The 17,372-nt window shown below is 45.8% G+C and overlaps 3 non-coding genes across 3 annotated transcripts; all 3 read left to right on the top strand.

Moving 5' to 3' along the window:
• Positions 1-5,170: 5,170 nt before the first annotated feature.
• LOC123183786 (small nucleolar RNA R41) lies at positions 5,171-5,274 on the top strand. Its single transcript, XR_006492804.1, has one exon. It is a non-coding gene; the product is annotated as a small nucleolar RNA R41 (small nucleolar RNA).
• Positions 5,275-5,378: 104 nt separating this feature from the next.
• On the top strand, positions 5,379-5,457 carry LOC123183822 (small nucleolar RNA Z155). The gene has a single exon (XR_006492815.1). It is a non-coding gene; the product is annotated as a small nucleolar RNA Z155 (small nucleolar RNA).
• Positions 5,458-5,532: 75 nt separating this feature from the next.
• On the top strand, positions 5,533-5,649 carry LOC123183880 (small nucleolar RNA snoR100). Its single transcript, XR_006492869.1, has one exon. It is a non-coding gene; the product is annotated as a small nucleolar RNA snoR100 (small nucleolar RNA).
• Positions 5,650-17,372: the final 11,723 nt, after the last annotated feature.

The following is a 17,372-nucleotide window of genomic DNA, read 5'->3' as shown; positions in this document are numbered from 1 at the left end:
TCTAGATCTTGGAGTTCTTGGTGTCTCCTTCTTGTTCTTCCTCCTTTTTCCTCCCTAGCATTAGTTGCTTCGGTGGGATTTGAGAGAGAAGGACTTGGGCACTCCGTGTGCCCTTGCCATTGCATTTGGTGCATTGGTTTGAGTTCTCCACGGTGATACGTGGAAGTTACAAGTTGAGAAGCTTATTACTCTTGGGTGCTTGGTGCCCTTGAGCTTGTTCCTCTTGGGTGCTTGGGCGCCCTAGACGGTTGGTGGTGTTCGGAGCTCAATCATTGTGGTGTAAAGCTCCGGGTAAGCGTCGGGGTCTCCAATTAGGTTGTGGAGATCGCCCCGAGCAATTTGACGGGTACCGGTTGTTGGAAATATGCCCTATAGGCAATAATAAATAGGTTATTATTATATTTCCTTGTTCATGATAATTGTTTATTATCCATGCTAGAATTGTATTGATAGGAAACTCAGATACATGTGTGGATACATAGACAACACCATGTCCCTAGTAAGCCTCTAGTTGACTAGCTCGTTGATTAATAGATGGTTACGGTTTCCTGACCATGGACATTGGATGTCGTTGATAACGGGATCACATCATTAGGAGAATGATGTGATGGACAAGACCCAATCCTAAGCCTAGCACAAGATCGTGTAGTTCGTTTGCTCAGAGCTTTTCTAATGTCAAGTATCATTTCCTTAGACCATGAGATTGTGCAACTCCCGGATACCGTAGGAATGCTTTGGGTGTACCAAACGTCACAACGTAACTGGGTGACTATAAAGGTGCACTACAGGTATCTCCGAAAGTGTCTGTTGGGTTGGCACGAATCGAGACTGGGATTTGTCACTCCGTGTAAACGGAGAGGTATCTCTGGGCCCACTCGGTAGGACATCATCATAATGTGCACAATGTGACCAAGGAGTTGATCACGGGATGATGTGAGTTACGGAACGAGTAAAGAGACTTGCGGGTAACGAGATTGAACAAGGTATAGGATACCGACGATCGAATCTCGGGCAAGTAACATATCGATAGACAAAGGGAATTGTATACAGGATTGATTGAATCCCCGACATCGTGGTTCATCCGATGAGAAGATCGTGGAACATGTGGGAGCCAACATGGGTATCCAGATCCCGCTGTTGGTTATTCACCGGAGAACGTCTCGGTCATGTCTGCATGGTTCCCGAACCCGTAGGGTCTACACGCTTAAGGTTCGATGACGCTAGGGTTGTAGGGAAAGTATGTACGTGGTTACCGAATGTTGTTCGGAGTCCCGGATGAGATCCCGGACATCACGAGGAGTTCCGGAATGGTCCGGAGGTAAAGATTTATATATGGGAAGTCCTGTTTTGGTCACCAGAAAAGTTTCGGGTGTTATCGGTAATGTACCGGGACCACCGGGAGGGTCCCGGGGGTCCACCAAGTGGGGCCACCAGCCCCAGAGGCCAGCATGGGCCAAGTGTGGGAGGGGACCAGCCCTAGGTGGGCTGGTGCGCCCCCCCACCAGGGCCCAAGGCGCCTAGGGTTTGGGGAGGGGGTGCCTCCACCTTGCTTGGGGGGCAAGTTTCCCCCTCTCCCCCCTTGGCCGCCGCCCTAGATGGGTTTTGGGGCTGCCGCACCCCTTGGGGTGGAAACCCTAGAGGGGGCGCAGACCCCTCCCTCTCCCCTATATATAGTTGAGGTATTGGGGGCTGCAAACACATGAGTTTTCCTCTCCCTGGCGCAGCCCTACCTCCTCCTCCTCCTCTCCCGTGGTGCTTGGCGAAGCCCTGCGGGATTGCCACGCTCCTCCACCACCACCACGCCGTCGTGCTGCTGCTGGATGGAGTCTTCCCCAACCTCTCCCTCTCTCCTTGCTGGATCAAGGCGTGGGAGACGTCACCGGGCTGCACGTGTGTTGAACGCGGAGGCACCGTTCTTCGGTGCTTAGATCGGAATCAACCGCGATCTGAATCGCTACGAGTACGACTCCTTCATCCGCGTTCTTGCAACGCTTCCGCATCGTGATCTACAGTGGTATGTAGATGCACTCCCCTTCCCCTCGTTGCTAGATTACTCCATAGATTGATCTTGGTGATGCGTAGAAAATTTTGAATTTCTGCTACGTCCCCCAACACCGGTGACCGCCCCCAAGGGTTGCCAAAGTGTACGGGTTCGGTGACCGCCCCCAAGGGTTGCCATTTGTACGGGTTCGGTGACCGCCCTCAAGGGTCCCTTAGTGGAATCACGGCATCTTGCATTGTGCGAGGGCGTGAGGAGATTACGGTGGCCCTAGTGGCTTCTTGGGGAGCATTGTGCCTCCACACCGCTCCAAACGGAGATTAGCATCCGCAAAGGTGTGAACTTCGGGATACATCGTCGTCTCCGCGTGCCTCGGTTATCTCTTACCCGAACCCTTTACTTATGCACTTTACTTTGTGATAGCCATATTGTTTCTTGTCATATATCTTGCTATCACTTAGTTGTTTATCTTGCTTAGCATAAGTTGTTGGTGCACATAGGTGAGCCTAGTTGTTGTAGGTTTTGTGCTTGTCAAATTAACCGCTAGGTTTATTCCGCATTTGTTCAAGCCTAAACCGTAATTATTTTAAAGCGCCTATTCACCCCCCTCTAGGCGACATCCACGATCTTTCACCCTCCTCCACTCCTTTATATATGGGGGAGGGGGGCACCCCATAGACACACAAGTTGATCATTGATCTCTTAGCCGTGTGCGGTGCCCCCCTCCACCATAATCCACCTCGGTCATATCGGTGTAGTGCTTAGGCGAAGCCCTGCGTCGGTAACTTCATCAACACCGTCATCACACCGTCGTGCTGACGAAGCTCTCCCTCGACACTCAGCTAGATCAAGAGTTCGTGGGACGTCACCGAGCTAAACGTGTGCTGATCGCGGAGGTGTCGTGCTTTCGGTACTAGGATCGGTTGAATTGCGAAGACGTTCGACTACATCAACCGCATCACTTAACGCTTCCGCTTACGGTCTACGAGGGTACGTAGACAACACTCTCCCCTCTCGTTGCTATGCATCACCATGATCTTGCGTGTGCGTAGGAAAATTTTGAAATTACTACGTTCCCCAACACTTTCTTCTTCCGCTCGCTCAAGCACGATGGAGCACCGCTGTGGGGCAGTGAGCAGCAAGCCATAGCCTAGCAGAGTCCTTCGTGCATGCCCCAGAGTACGAACCTTGTGTTTTGCGTCTGAGGAGCCCCGATTCCGACAACAAACTATATTTGATAAGCATTTATTTACACAATCACGCTAATATGGGTAAGTAAATCACAAACTAACATATTAGGATATTTATATCAAACTAAAAGTGAACAATGATATTTCCTTTTTCCTGTTTGTCATTGTGTTCGTCAGATTTCGGTTTCTTTTTTGTGGGATCGAGTATTAGCCCATGACTTAAGATTTGAACATTTTCATCATCCTGGCAAAGTCAATTTGACTATCACCTAATCCAATAATTACTTCAAATGTAAGGCCCAACATGCATATAAAAGTTGGGTGGAAAGTACAATGTTGCATAGTGTAGACATAATATGAAAGTACAATGTTTTATTATTTAGTAGTGGTAGCCAATGGTTAATAAATTTGCACTTCTAGGTACATATAAATTTGATAGATGTAGTAAAAGCAGAGGCATTCACATAGTTGCGATACAGAGGCTAATTTTCATCACAAGAGTGCAAAATGATATAGGAGCAAACATTTTTCAAACAAGTGTCTTATCACAATATATTTTAAAACGTACTTCATTAAAATGTGTAGATCAAATGGATATGTAATATCATGTCACTAAAATTACACTTTTTATTTTCGGAGCACACGTGGTCATATCTTTGCACAACATGTCGTGTACTTTCTTGTTTGACCTTGTACTTGTTGTAGCACGACATTCCATTAACTATTTTTTCCCACACTTTACATTGTGTATACAAAATCACTTTGCAAATATAGAGCATGGATGCCATGTGTGGGCTCAAAAATCTTGACAAAATGTTAAAGCAACTCTCACATAGCCCCCATTTTCGCAAGCAAGAAGCGGCAGAGGTCGAGCACGGTTGCAGGAAGCAGTGACGATCACCGAAAACGGGGAGAGCCGTGTTTCTCCCCATACGTGGGGGTGAAATGAGGTGGGACGGGAAATCTCAACGGAAAAGTTGGTTATATGAATGTAAGACAACAAAGGCTATAACTATGCAAAGGGGTCTCAGAGTGGTGGAAGAGCTGGGATGAAAGCATGTCACGATGGAGACAAATTCTCTAGAGATTATACAAGCACTCAATCGAGTAATCGAAGTGTGAAGTCCCTATACGACAATTCTTGCAGACTGTTTTCGGAGGGTTCATAGAAAATCGGCTCAATGATTTTCACTCGAGGCCTCTTTTCACTCACTACCTTAGGGAAGCTAATCTGATGTCACATAATATTCCCAGATGTGTGCATGACTCAAGTAGTGGTGGGTGGAACATCAATTCTCCTAGCTTTGTTTTACCGGACATTTTGTTCGATACAACTGTCATTTGAGTATGAACAAAGTGTGCACAAGGCCATTCCCTAAAAAAAAGAGATGTTGGTTAAAATAAGTGCATTTTTAGCCTTTTCTAGTCTAAGTGTATTTTTAGCTGCCCCCCAGTCCCGAAGTAGAGACGACAAGGAGATGTGGCAAACAGCTAGATTTTTTTCAGTTCGACAAAGAGAGGACCAATGGATCTTTTTTACTCCCTCCGTTCCAAATTACTTGACTCATATTTATCTAAACACGGATGTATCTAGACACTAAACAAGTATAGATATATACGTATTTAGACAAATTCAAGTCAACTAATTTGAAACGGAGGGAATATTTTTTTGCCTACTCTTTACACTGTTTTTCTTTTTAGCGGAACCCTCCTCACACCGGATAGAATGGGCCTTCACAAAGCAGAAGGTGAAGCCCAAATAAGCCCTAACCATCCAAACCCTAGCCCACCAGTCTCGCCTATATAAGCCGAAGGTTCCCAACATCACAATCTAACCTATCGACCGACCAACTTCCTCCCTTTGCGCCGCCGTCCCCTCCCCCATGAGCACGATGCGTCTCTTCTTGTAGCCCCTGTGCTACAATTTTGCTTGTTTTTGCTCGTCGTTTCGCTCTTGCCTTTCATTTTTGGCCCAATCTTGTTGGCGGCTGTGATGCGCAACGGTAAAGGGATTTTCTGAGGGACGGGAACTTAGTTTCCCTCCTCCTGATTGAGAGAAACCAATGGATCCTTCTGAGCCTGCCCAATACACTAATGTTTTACTGAATTTTTACTGGTTCTTTCCTGCTTTCGGTTCTCCCTGGGAAGTTTTCTTGTATCTCGCTTCAAAGGCGATTATTCTTTGCTTTGGTTGATGTGAGGATAAACCTGTACAGAAACTTGACTGTCGTGTTGACCAAAATACAGACTACAATTATCTGATCAACCGAAAATGTTTCTTCTGCATCTTTATTTCTAGTTTGAATCTGTGCCGTGCACAACAAGCCGATGCTCTGGATCGAGGGAGGAAGGAAGCATGGTAATGTGCACGGAGAGTACCGATACCGGTGGTCTGCATATGTCTGCTCGTCTTGACGCCTTCGGGCTTTGATCTCGCGGGCCTGGATTTGACCAACATTCCTATTTCCTTGACTTGCTGACTTCTCGAGAAGAATAATTTGTTGGCTTGGTGCTCATGGGATTATGTCTTTGGGAACGATTGTGCTTGTCTGATGTTACATCAGAGGCAGGTTACGTTGCAATAAAAAACGAAGATTGTATTTATGTCCAACAGCAAACTTGAAACAGCAAGACATAAGTTTGTTGCAGGAAGCACTACACCTTGTTTTCATTACTCGCACCACGTTCATTTTCTTATTAAAATGAAACGAATTTTAAATACATAAATAACTATCCCACGCCCTAATACAGAAAGCTAATGGCTCAGATAATAAAGTACTAATAAAATGATGCACACCAATAGGAACAATTTTGTTTCTCGAATACAGCTTCCCATGACTGACGCTGATCTGAGCTACGCTTACCGATGGATTTGGACTTGCCTTAAGGGCATGTACGAACGTGCCGGTTAAGCTGCCGTCAGAAGTTGTGACAGGTTTTTTCATGAGGTGGAGCAAATTGGAGAGAAATAGTCACATTTTGAATATGAGTTGTTGTAGACGAAATCGAACTTGGGCGCTCCTTTTGGCTCATGAAGCCAAGTTTTGAGGAGATGTGGATGTAAATAAAGGCAAACGGTTGTTTCGACAGCTAGAACTGTTGTCGTTGAGCAGCTGTGGAGGAAGACAGTTTGAGATTTTCTAGGGCTTGTTTGATTCATATGAATTCTTCTCTTGAACACTATTCACATAATTCACGAAACACATTAGTAAATGAAAAAATTCTTTCAAAATCGATCGCAAATCCTCAAAAATCCCGAAGATTTCAATCCTGAGAATCAAATGACCATTGTGACAAGAAAAATTAAGGATATGAAATTGGAAATGAAATCCAATTTCATATCCAATTTTTAGTTTGCTGCCTTTGTAGTTTTGTTGTGGCAACACCAACTTTGGAACGCCTTTGGTCCCCTTGACAGTAGCATTACATTACAAAGATGAACGCGACTCCCACCCTACTAGAGGCCACACCCTATACAAGCTAACTTGGCGTGGTAGCCCACTTTTCCACTTGGCTAAAGAAACTACCTAGATCGCCCTTGAGCAGTCCTGCTTGCTGCCACATGTGTCCTTCTTGGGTGATCTTACGTATGACGGCATTCTTACAAGGCAAAACTGAAATATTTAGTAATTGCTACTTTAAGCTGTGAACTGAGTTTAACTATTTTTTTGAACACAGTATACACGCAAGCGCTCATATAAACGTGCATACACTCGCCCCTACGAACGTGCATATGCACACCCTACCCCTATAAGCACCTTCGAGAGACTGAGCCGGCATATCATCTTGAGATTTTACGAAGTCACTGTAGGTGCCTCGTAGTCGGGAACGCCTCCTCCCACTGAAAGCGTATTGCCGGAATCCTGAAATAAATCCAGAATAAACGCGAGCACTAGGACTTGAACCCTGGTGGGCTAGGAATACCAACCACATGTTGGTTCGCGACTTTAAGTATTATTATGATAAGACAATCTCAGTCATAATCAACTTATTTATCTTGTCATAAACTAAAATTATAAAAAAAAATTTATCTTTGTTAATATATAGATCCATCATTACACTATAGACTTCAAATATTTCAGATGGTCTATCAAGTTCTAAACTTGAATTATGTGCATGGATACCATCTTGGGTTATTTTGACGTATAGCCAATTTTGGTGTCAGGGTCCATCAATGTTACTCTGTGTATTATAGGTTCATTGTTTGTTTCAACAATATTTCATTTGCATACGGTGAAGGTCTGCATGATTTTTGCCAACCTATATGGTGCAGCTGCAAGTTCGACTGAAGTATATAGAAAATTCTAGAATCACTTCTAGTGTTTTTTTTCTTTGACCTGATCACGATGATTCTACAATCTTGTTAAGTTCACTGTCCTTCCACTCATTCTATTGCATAAAATATTTTCTTCAAAAAATTTGCACTCTCTAACAAAACACTTTGCCTTAGCGTAGTGATAGACTCAACCATTTAGGATAGCCTACAAGGTAGTACTTATTTCAATAAATTTGATGGCATTCTTTTAGTGTAAAAGGCACAGTCTCTAAAACATTACATTAAAAGTATATTGGTGAAATAATAAATGTCATCTTTGATCGCACCATGTCATACATAGCTTGATTACATCTATTCAAAACACTATACTCTTAATAGTGTTTCTAGGAGGTGCAAGCTATAAAATATTTTTCACAGCTCATCAGACATTTGCTAAATTTATAACTTAAATATTCTTTTCTGTAATCCAATTGTAGAAACATAATTTTCTTGTTACAATAATTTCTACTTTGTTCTCAAAATCTTTTGAAGCATTTCAAAAAATCCAGATTTATGTCTCAATTAGTAAGTATAAATACCTAATCGAGTCATCCTTGAAGATAGATAAATCCATTGCTTGCAATAACACTTATTGGACTAGATACATCAATATGCATATTTTCAATTATTTTGTTGCTCGTTCTTTATGGCATGTGAACGGTATTTTAGTTGACTTCACTATTTGGACGAAAGTTGCAAGCGTGAGATGATTCGTAATCATATGACTCCAAAATCCATCACTATGGAATTTCTCCATGCGGGTTTCTCCAATGTAACTAAATGCAGTGCCACACATTGTGATATTCTTTTAGTCTTGCGACATTTAGGCGTTAGTGTTATGGATGTTTAATTCTATCATCAATATTCATAACTTACATCCTATTCACAGTAGGAGTATGATCCTTTTGTTCATTATATCGATCAACTATTGTTCTCTTATGAACAACCTCCTTGCAACTTCTATGCAATGGACTAGTGTGACGCCCGGATAATTAAGTACAGTAATCCTTCGTTAATGGTTAGGCCAAAGTGCCCCTAGAATTTATTTAGTTGTCCAACAACTTTTAAAACTGGCCTTTTCAATTTCTAAAAATGTTAGGCAATTCCTTTTGGCCTCAAACTTTTTGTGACTCCTAGAATTGATGTGCTTGTTTTATGTGACAAGTCTCTTTTCTAACAAAACTCTTTTAGTTTTGCAATTTAATAGAAAACAGTAGCTAAAGTTGACAACAGTTTTAAATATGTGAAAAAGGAAAAGTCCCCCTCCCTGCTGGGCCTTGACCCAGATGGCCAACCGACCCAACTGGCCAACCCACCAGGCCCAACCCACCCCGCTCGTTCCTCCTTCCTCTGTTCATCAGGGGATCGTGGCGGGCATCCAGCCGCGCCATGGCGCGTGACGACGATCCCCCGGCTACCCAAAGGCATAAGAACCCCCCTCGACCCCATTGGCAACTCTAGACCTCACCTCCTCCCCCCCGCGCGCCGCTATCCTCCTCTGTCCGCTCCGCCCGAGCACAACCGTCGTCGCCGCCTTTGTTGATCCCGCGGCCACCATCGTCCCCATGTCGCAAGACCGAGTCTGAGAGCACCGTCGTCGACTGCTCCATCCTCCTCGCCCGCTGGATCACGAAGGGACCCCTGCAGCGAGCACTGCGACCTGGTCTCCATCTTTGGCTCCGACGAGCTTCTCCGACGGTTGCCAGTTTTCTGCTGCTACTAAGCAACCACCGAGCCTCCATGTCCTTCTCTGGTGAGCTTGCGTTCGACCCCCCCTATTTACTCCGCGTATCCGTGCCCGAAGCCCCCCATCGCCATGAGAGCCGAAGCTCGCCCGGGTTTGGCCCATGCCGCACGCGTTGCTGCTGCTATGCGCCCCCTACTGCTCCCCTTTCCGCCTGCTACTGCTGCTGCCTACGTCGCCGTCCAGCGTTGCCCGCACCCCGCGGCCTTCCGCCGCGCTGCTGCCGCCTGAAGCTTCTGCTTCTGCTGCGTGTGCTGCCTGCCGCTGCGCGCTATCGCCGAACCTCCCACCACGCCCCGGTGCGTGCCCCGCCTGCGCCACTGCGCCGCTGCGCGCTATCGCCGAACCTCCCACCACGCCCCGGTGCGTGCCCCGCCTGCGCCACTGCCGCCGACGGCCGTCTCCGGTTGCCCCGCACTCGCTCGCCCGCTGCTCCGCCGTCGTCGCTGCACTTCCCCTGCTGCTGCGGCTGTGCCCTCGCGCCCGCACCGCCCCGCCGCGGCTCCGCGCCCGCGTAGTCCGCTCGCCGGCTGCGTTCCGGCCGCCGCTGGCCCCAGCCTACGCCTCGTCGCGCCTTTCGCCGGCGCCAGGCCGTGGCCGCGGCCATGCCCCGGTTGTATGCCCGCGAGCCCAGGCGGGTCCGCCCCGCCTCGGCGCCTGTTACGCCCGTCGCCCGCTAACCCCCTGGTCTCTACCAAGTGGGGCCCCCAGCCCCCTTTTCCTGTTAAAAAAAGTTTAAAATAAATAAATAAATAACAATGTTAAAAAATTAATTAATTAGTTAATTAACTTAATTAACTAGCTAATTAATCTATAATTAGTTAGATGTCTCAATGACAGGGGCCCCACCCCCTTTTGACCATCCAAACGTTGACTGGTCAACTGGGACCACCTGGCCCACTTGTCAGCCACTGGATGCAATTCTGTGTACCTTGTGCTGGGTGCATCTAGGGTTTTAATATTTATTTTCGAATTAATAATGATTTCAGAATATTGCTAAAACTTTAGAAATTCATAGAAAATTAACCGCAAGTCAGATGAAAAAGTTTTGTACATGAAAGTTGCTCAGAACGATGAGACGAATCCGAATATGCGGTCCATTCATCTGTCACATGTCCCTAGCATAGCAAACATGCAACCTTCCCCTCCGATTCATTTGTCCGAAAATGCCAAACTTTGTGAAAACATTCCTGGATGTTTCCCCCCTTCGCCGGTATCGTGTAGCATCGCGTTAGAACACGCCTAGTGCTGCTTTTTGTCTTGTCATGCATAGTATTGCTCCTGTTTGCTCTGTATTTATTGTTTCTTCCCCCCTCTTCTCTCCGGTAGACCCCGAGACCGCTGCTGATGCCCCTGTGATCGACTACGTCGACGATGACCCTTCTTCCCTTTCAGCGGAGCTTCCAGGCAAGCCCCCCTTTGATCATCCCGATATCGCCCATTCCATTCTCTCATGCTTGCATTAGATTTTGCTACTGTAATTGATTGCTCCTATTCTGATGCATAGCCTGCTTTTGTAACCCGCTCATTGTACCTTACCTGCTTATCCTAAACTGCTTAGTATAGGTTGGTTAGTGATCCATCAGTGACCCCCACCTTGTCCTTGTTGCCCCTGCTTCATCATCAACGACTCGATCAACGTGATCGACGACCAGAGCCCGACACCTCACATCACATCATGCCCCTTTTGTTGCTCGACTCTACAGAGCTACTATCGAGTGCCGAGGGTGATACCTCGCAACGCACTCCTGATGACAACTCTGTAGTGTAGCTATTCGGTCGTGGTCAACGAGGGTGGTTCCTCCTTCACCATTCCCAATACGACTCTGTCGTGCAACCCCTCAAGTGTGAACCTCGAGGGTGGTTCCTCTCACGTTCACCTTGATGATTACATCGAGTGGAATTCACCGAGGGTGATTCCTCGCGTTTTCCTCCTTGATGTTTTGGACACACGGTTACCCGGACTTTACTTGAGACCATTGTTAAAGTCGGGTTGTGTAACATCCCAATTTTCAATTTGGATGTTAAACATAGGTCATCATATGCATATCATATTTTATTTGCATTTTGTTTGTCATCCTAGAAATCCTAAGCAACTCAAGTACCCACGGAGAGAGTTGGGGATTTCATTTATTTTCATATTTGAATTTTCTCAAATTTGAAAAGAGGATCATTTTGATTTTAATAATTTTCTCACCGAAATATTTCCGATATTAAAATAAAAGAGAGAAGATAATATGACTTCTTCAAAAGAGAGGAATATTGGAGGAAAAATGTTAAAATCAAATAAATATTTTATTTGGATTTTATTTGAGATTTTACTCGAATTAGATAAATATGCATTTTTCAAAATTGCATTTTTAGGCCAGAAAAATGTTCACTTTGTTCTAAATATTTTGTTTAGACGGTGAATTTTTTTTGGCATTTTTACAATTTTATTTTATTTTATTAGGATTTTTGTTTTTTCGGCGAAATTATTAAAAAAAAGGTTTCCCGGACCGATTGGGCCGAAACCCAGCCAGCCCAACTCCCGCGCGCCGCCGCCTACCCCGCCGCCGTGCCGCGCACGGACGCCCGAGGGGAGTCCGAGCCGGACTCCGCCCCGGGCCGGCCCCCTCCCCAAGCCACCGCGCCGCCCCGCCCCTTTATAAGTGCGCCGCCCCACCGCCTCTCCTCCCCACCCGAGCCACAGCCACCGCCACCGAGCCGCGCCGCCGTCGCTTGCCGCCGCCCGCCGCCGCTGCCGCTCGCTGCCACACGCTGCTTGCCGCCGCACCGCGCCGATGCCGCCGCCTCGCCGTTGCCCGCGTCGCCGCCATATCCCGCCGGTCTTTTTTGAGGAACCGGTAAAAAACCGTCGCCACCGCCGATTTTTTTCCGGTTTAGATCTAGATCGGTTTTATTTTAGGGTTAGGGTTTTCTTGGTTTATTCTCGGTTTTTCCGATCGGTTCTAGTTAGTGAACGTTCGCTCAAACGCATCTGTTCGCGAATGCGTTCGTTAGTCTTTTTCTTTTTATTTTATTTTCGGCCAGGGACCTATCCGCGATTATTTTTATCGCAGATTAGCCCCTGATCTTCAAAGCCTCGCAACATTTTAACCTTTTGTTCAAATCTAGTGAAACCAACGCCAAAATCTTCGTCTCGAACCCCTCTTTCCCGTTAACCAACTTGAACATGGTTTTGATAAATTAAAAATTTGGTTTCAAGTGGATTTGAATTTGAATTTCTTTTGATCGTAGTTTGAGTTTCGTAGCTCCGATTTGATTGATTCCTTTTGCAAATTGAAGCTCTTCAGTTGAACTTTCAGTTGGGATATTTTTATTTGAGTTTTACCCTTGCATCTATGCTTGAGTGCTTATGTATGCTATTGTTTGTTTGCGATAGAATTTCCGGAGTGCGAAGCGTGCTACTACGAGTCACTAGGGTTTGCAGATCGTCAGCAAGGCAAGTAACACTTTGATCATACCCCTTTAATACCCAGTTATGCATTGGTCCCAATCCTCAAACATTGCATGAGTAGGATCTGATTAACATGTGGGTCTGGGAAGTAGTTGATGAGGTAGAACCTTTTTTCCTTTATTTCAAACCTTGGGAGTTACTTCTACGTTATGCTTATACGGCTATGCTATGCTCGTAGACGTGGTTTGGTTTGAGTGATCCATGACAGATGTGAGAGTTGTTAATTAATGGTTAACTTAAGGTGGCTACTTTAATACACATCTGGGTGGATTGGTTGCGGGCACCTGGAGAATCCAGTGTTGTCCTAGGATATCCCGGAGTACCCGTGTGATCATCCTATGGTTCGCCACCCAGACTCAAAGGGATCATAAGATTATTCATGCTAGAAACTTCCGTGTGCAGCCACAAGCCATTATGGGCTCTAGCATAGTTGAGTATGTTGCGTGACCTCTTTCAGTGGTAGACTAGCAGATGTAGGGGATGTAGGTGGTACTGTCTACCCAGAGTAAAGAGTTAATGCTTCTGAAAGACTGTGTCTTGGTCATCTGTTTCTCAAACATCATGTAGTGCGAGAAATCCAACGGAGGAGATCGAGTCTTGTGGGGAAAAGTGCGCAAACCTCTGCAGAGTGTACAATCTAATCACGGTTAGCCGTGTCCCCGGTTATAGACATCTTGAGTATCTGGTTCTTGAATTATTGATTTGATCTCATCACTTTTAATTTAATCTACTGGGTTATTATTGTTTAATTGGGATTGAGTTGGAGGAACCTTCTCAATGTTTACCAACCAACTTTGTAGTTAAATAAAATATATTCCTTTGTCAGTAGGGAAAAATTGGCTTTTCGCAAAACATAATAACCATAGAGCCTCCACCAGCCATATATGCATGTAGTGTTAGCATTTATCTTGTTCATTGCTCTACAGTGTTATTTTGCCAGCATATTCCATGTGCTGACCCGTTTCGGGCTGCAACGTATTATGTTGCAGACTTTTCAGACGAAGAGTAAGGTGCGCTAGGTCGTTGTCGTGCACTCAGCTATGCCGTTGGAGTTGATGGACTCATTTACCTTCGATGCTTCCGCAGTTATCTTATTTAGATGGCCTTAAGCCATATTATTGTAATAAGTTCTCTTTTGAGACATTCGATGTAATAAGTGTGTGATTGCACTCTGTTATAAATCCTTCAAGTACTGTGTGTGTCAGCATTACCGATCCAGGGATGACACTTATGCACAGAGATTTGACCGTCTGAGGTCGGATCGCTACAAGATGGTATCAGAGCACACGCTGACTGTAGGACGCGACCACTAAGATAAGCCATAGGTCACTCTTCTCTACTCATTTCTGACTCCTCTCCATTTTCCACTCTATAGATGGCGGACCCAAGGAACAAGTTTGCTCAACCGGATGAAGACACCCCTTTTGGACGACACTTGAAGGAAGTCACTAGGTACCTGAACATCGGAATACCAAGCTTCACCGGGACCTACACCGCCACTTTACCAGAAGAGGAGCGTTGGATGATTCGAGTTCATGTTCCAGGAAGGACATTCACGCCAGTTACTGAGCCCATAGAGTTTTCCTTTGATGCACCAACCTGGAGTCTAGGAAAGAGCATGGCAGCAAACATCGCCATGGGACGCATCGGCGAAGTTTACACAAGGATCTTAAGGACACCATCTACCAGATATGTGGGCGCCGAGATGAGCAATGGGAGATGATCAGCACCAGGAGGGACAAGTCCATTGCAGCCTTCATCCAGGAGTTAAACCAGCACATTCGCCGCCAGGAGAACCAAACGTGCGCCAACATGATAGATCTGAAGAAGGTGATGACTAGGAACATGGAGCTTGAAGAGGAACTCAAGTCTACATGCGATGGATATGAGGAGGAAATCGCAGTGCTACTAGAGAAGAATGAAGACCTGAAGAAGAAGCTAGGAGTATTCATGGGAGACCCCGCGCCAGGAGGAGATGACGACCATCCCGAGGACTACATCATCATCGATGACACCGACTCTGACCCCGACAGTGGTGATGATGATTATGAAGATGAAGCTGGAGCGGATATTATGGAGTCTTCCACCGATCAAAATTTCGTTGACCACCATATTATCAGTAGTATTCCCCCATTTATATGGTAGTAGTCCGAGTAATTTGTAACGGTAGTTAGATCGTTTGTATGCCCTTGTTTGAATTGATTGGTGTGATATGATTGTGTTTGTCTCATGTGCATATGGGTAGTGATTTCTCTTTAGACCTCATTCTATTCTAATCTCTCCCCTCTAAACCCATCAGATGCCTCTGAGACGTGACCCCGGATTTGTCGTCCCACCGGAGCTCACTCAGTTGATCCAACAGTAGAATGCCTTGATGCAGTTGCTAGTCCAGAATCAAGGCAACAACAACAACAACAACCCACCCCCACCACCTCCAGCTGACAACTTAGCCCGTTTTTTGAGGTTAAATCCGCCGGTGTTTTCCAGTAGCACCGAGCCGATTGTTGCTGATGACTGGCTACGCAGCATTGGAAGGGAGTTGACCACTGCAGGTTGCACAGATGTTGAGAAGGTGCGTTTTGCCGCACACCAACTGGATGGACCCGCAACCTCATGGTGGGAGAATTACACAACCACTTTCCCTATAGCCAATGTCACTTGGGATTAGTTTCAGCAAGCGTTCCGCACTGCACATGTCTCAACTAGAGCTATGAGCATGAAGAAGCGTGAGTTTGGCAACTTACGCCAGGGAAATCGTACTGTGGGGCAGTACGTGGATGAGTTCAGTAAGTTAGCTCGCTATGCCCCGTATGACATGGCCACAGATGCCGTGAAGCAGGAGAAGTTTATTGAAGGGCTGAATGATGAGCTGAGAATGCAGTAGATGGTGGCAACATTTGCTAACTACCAGGAGTTAGTAGACATGGCTCTTATGATTGAAGGTAAGCAGCAACAAATTGAGAGCCGCAGAAGGAAATATGGACAAGGGAAGTATAATTCTGGAGCCCAGCAGAGACCACGTTTTACCCCGAACTCGGAAGGACATACTCACCATAACCATGGAGGCCACACTCACAATGGAGGAAGTTCACACAACCACAGTGGTCCCAAGAATGGAAATGAGAATGGAGCAAGCAGCAATGAGAACCGTTCCAACCCCTCTACACCCGCCAAGAAGGATCTAAGTCACATTACTTGTTTCAAGTGCGGGAAGACTGGGCACTACGCCACTGAGTGTTCTGAAGCAAAGAATGGAAATGGGAATGGAAGTTCTGGGAAGAAGCCCAATCCCTTCACCAGAGGTCAGGTGAACCACATCAACATGGAGGAGGTTGAGGAGCAGCCAGATGCAGTTATCGGTAAGTTTTTGGTTAAGTCATTTACCGCTCTCGTTCTTTTTGATATTGGTGCATCGCATTCATACATATCAAGGGGATTTGTGGACAAGTTTAAGTTACCCACCTTAGCCCTTAGGTCACCCATGTTAGTAAGTTTGCCAGGAGCAGAGTATATGGCCAGCCGATGGTGCGATCATTGGTAGCCATGTTTTCCCCTCAGACCTAATAATTTTGGAGTCACACGGATTGGATATAATACTAGGCATGGATTGGCTATCGAAGTATGGAGGAAACATTGATTGTGCTAGTAAGTCAATTCTGCTCCACCCCGGAGGGAAAAAGGATCAAGTATGTATCCAGGCATGCGCTAAGGAGGACCCAAGTAAATTCTCTCTCGGGAGTTGTTCAGGAGGAAGTGCCTGTAGTGAAGGATTACTCGGATGTATTTCCAGAGGAATTACCAGGCATGCGACCAGATTGAGACATAGAGTTTTTGATAGAGCTGTTGCCAGGCACCGGACCAATATCAAAGAGGCCATACCGGATGCCCGCAAATGATCTAGAGGAGATTAAGAAGCAGATTAAGGAGTTATTGGAGAAAGGTTACATTTGACCAAGTTCGTCACTGTGGGGAGCCCCAGTGCTCTTAGTTGAGAAGAAGGATGGATCTTTGAGAATGGTTGTTGACTATCGTGCATTGAATGAAGTGACGATCAAGAACAAATACCCACTACCGATGATCAGTGATTTGTTTGATCAGCTGCAAGGAGCTAAAGTGTTCTCCAAGATCGATCTGCGATCAGGATACCACCAGCTGAAGATCCGAGAACAGATACACCTAAGACAACTTTTACCACAAGGTACGGGCTATATGAGTACACGGTCATGTCATTTGGATTGACAAATGCCCCTGCCTATTTCTTGAGCATGATGAACAAGGTGTTCATGGAGTTCTTGGATAAGTTTGTTGTGGTGTTCATTGATGATATTTTGGTATACTCGAAGAATGAAGAGGAACACAAGGAGCATTTGCGCTTAGTTCTCGAGAAGCTCAGGGAACACCAGTTATATGCCAAGTTCAACAAATGTGAGTTTTGGTTGAAGGAAGTTGGATTTCTTGGACATGTAATATCAGGAGAACGTATAGCAGTAGACCCTACCAAGGTTCAGTCAGTCACTGAGTGGTTGGCACCCACCTCGGTTGGAGAGATTCGTAGTTTTCTAGGACTCGTGGGATATTATCGGAGATTCATTGAGAATTTTTCAAGATTGCGAAGCCCATGACGGAGTTGTTGAAGAAGGACACTAAGTTCAAGTGGACCGAAG

Source organism: Triticum aestivum, chromosome 1D, assembly GCF_018294505.1.
Source record: "Triticum aestivum cultivar Chinese Spring chromosome 1D, IWGSC CS RefSeq v2.1, whole genome shotgun sequence".
NCBI lineage: Eukaryota > Viridiplantae > Streptophyta > Magnoliopsida > Poales > Poaceae > Triticum > Triticum aestivum.
The sequence above is the reverse complement of the archived record's forward strand: the minus strand, read 5'-3'. Positions and strand labels throughout refer to the sequence as shown.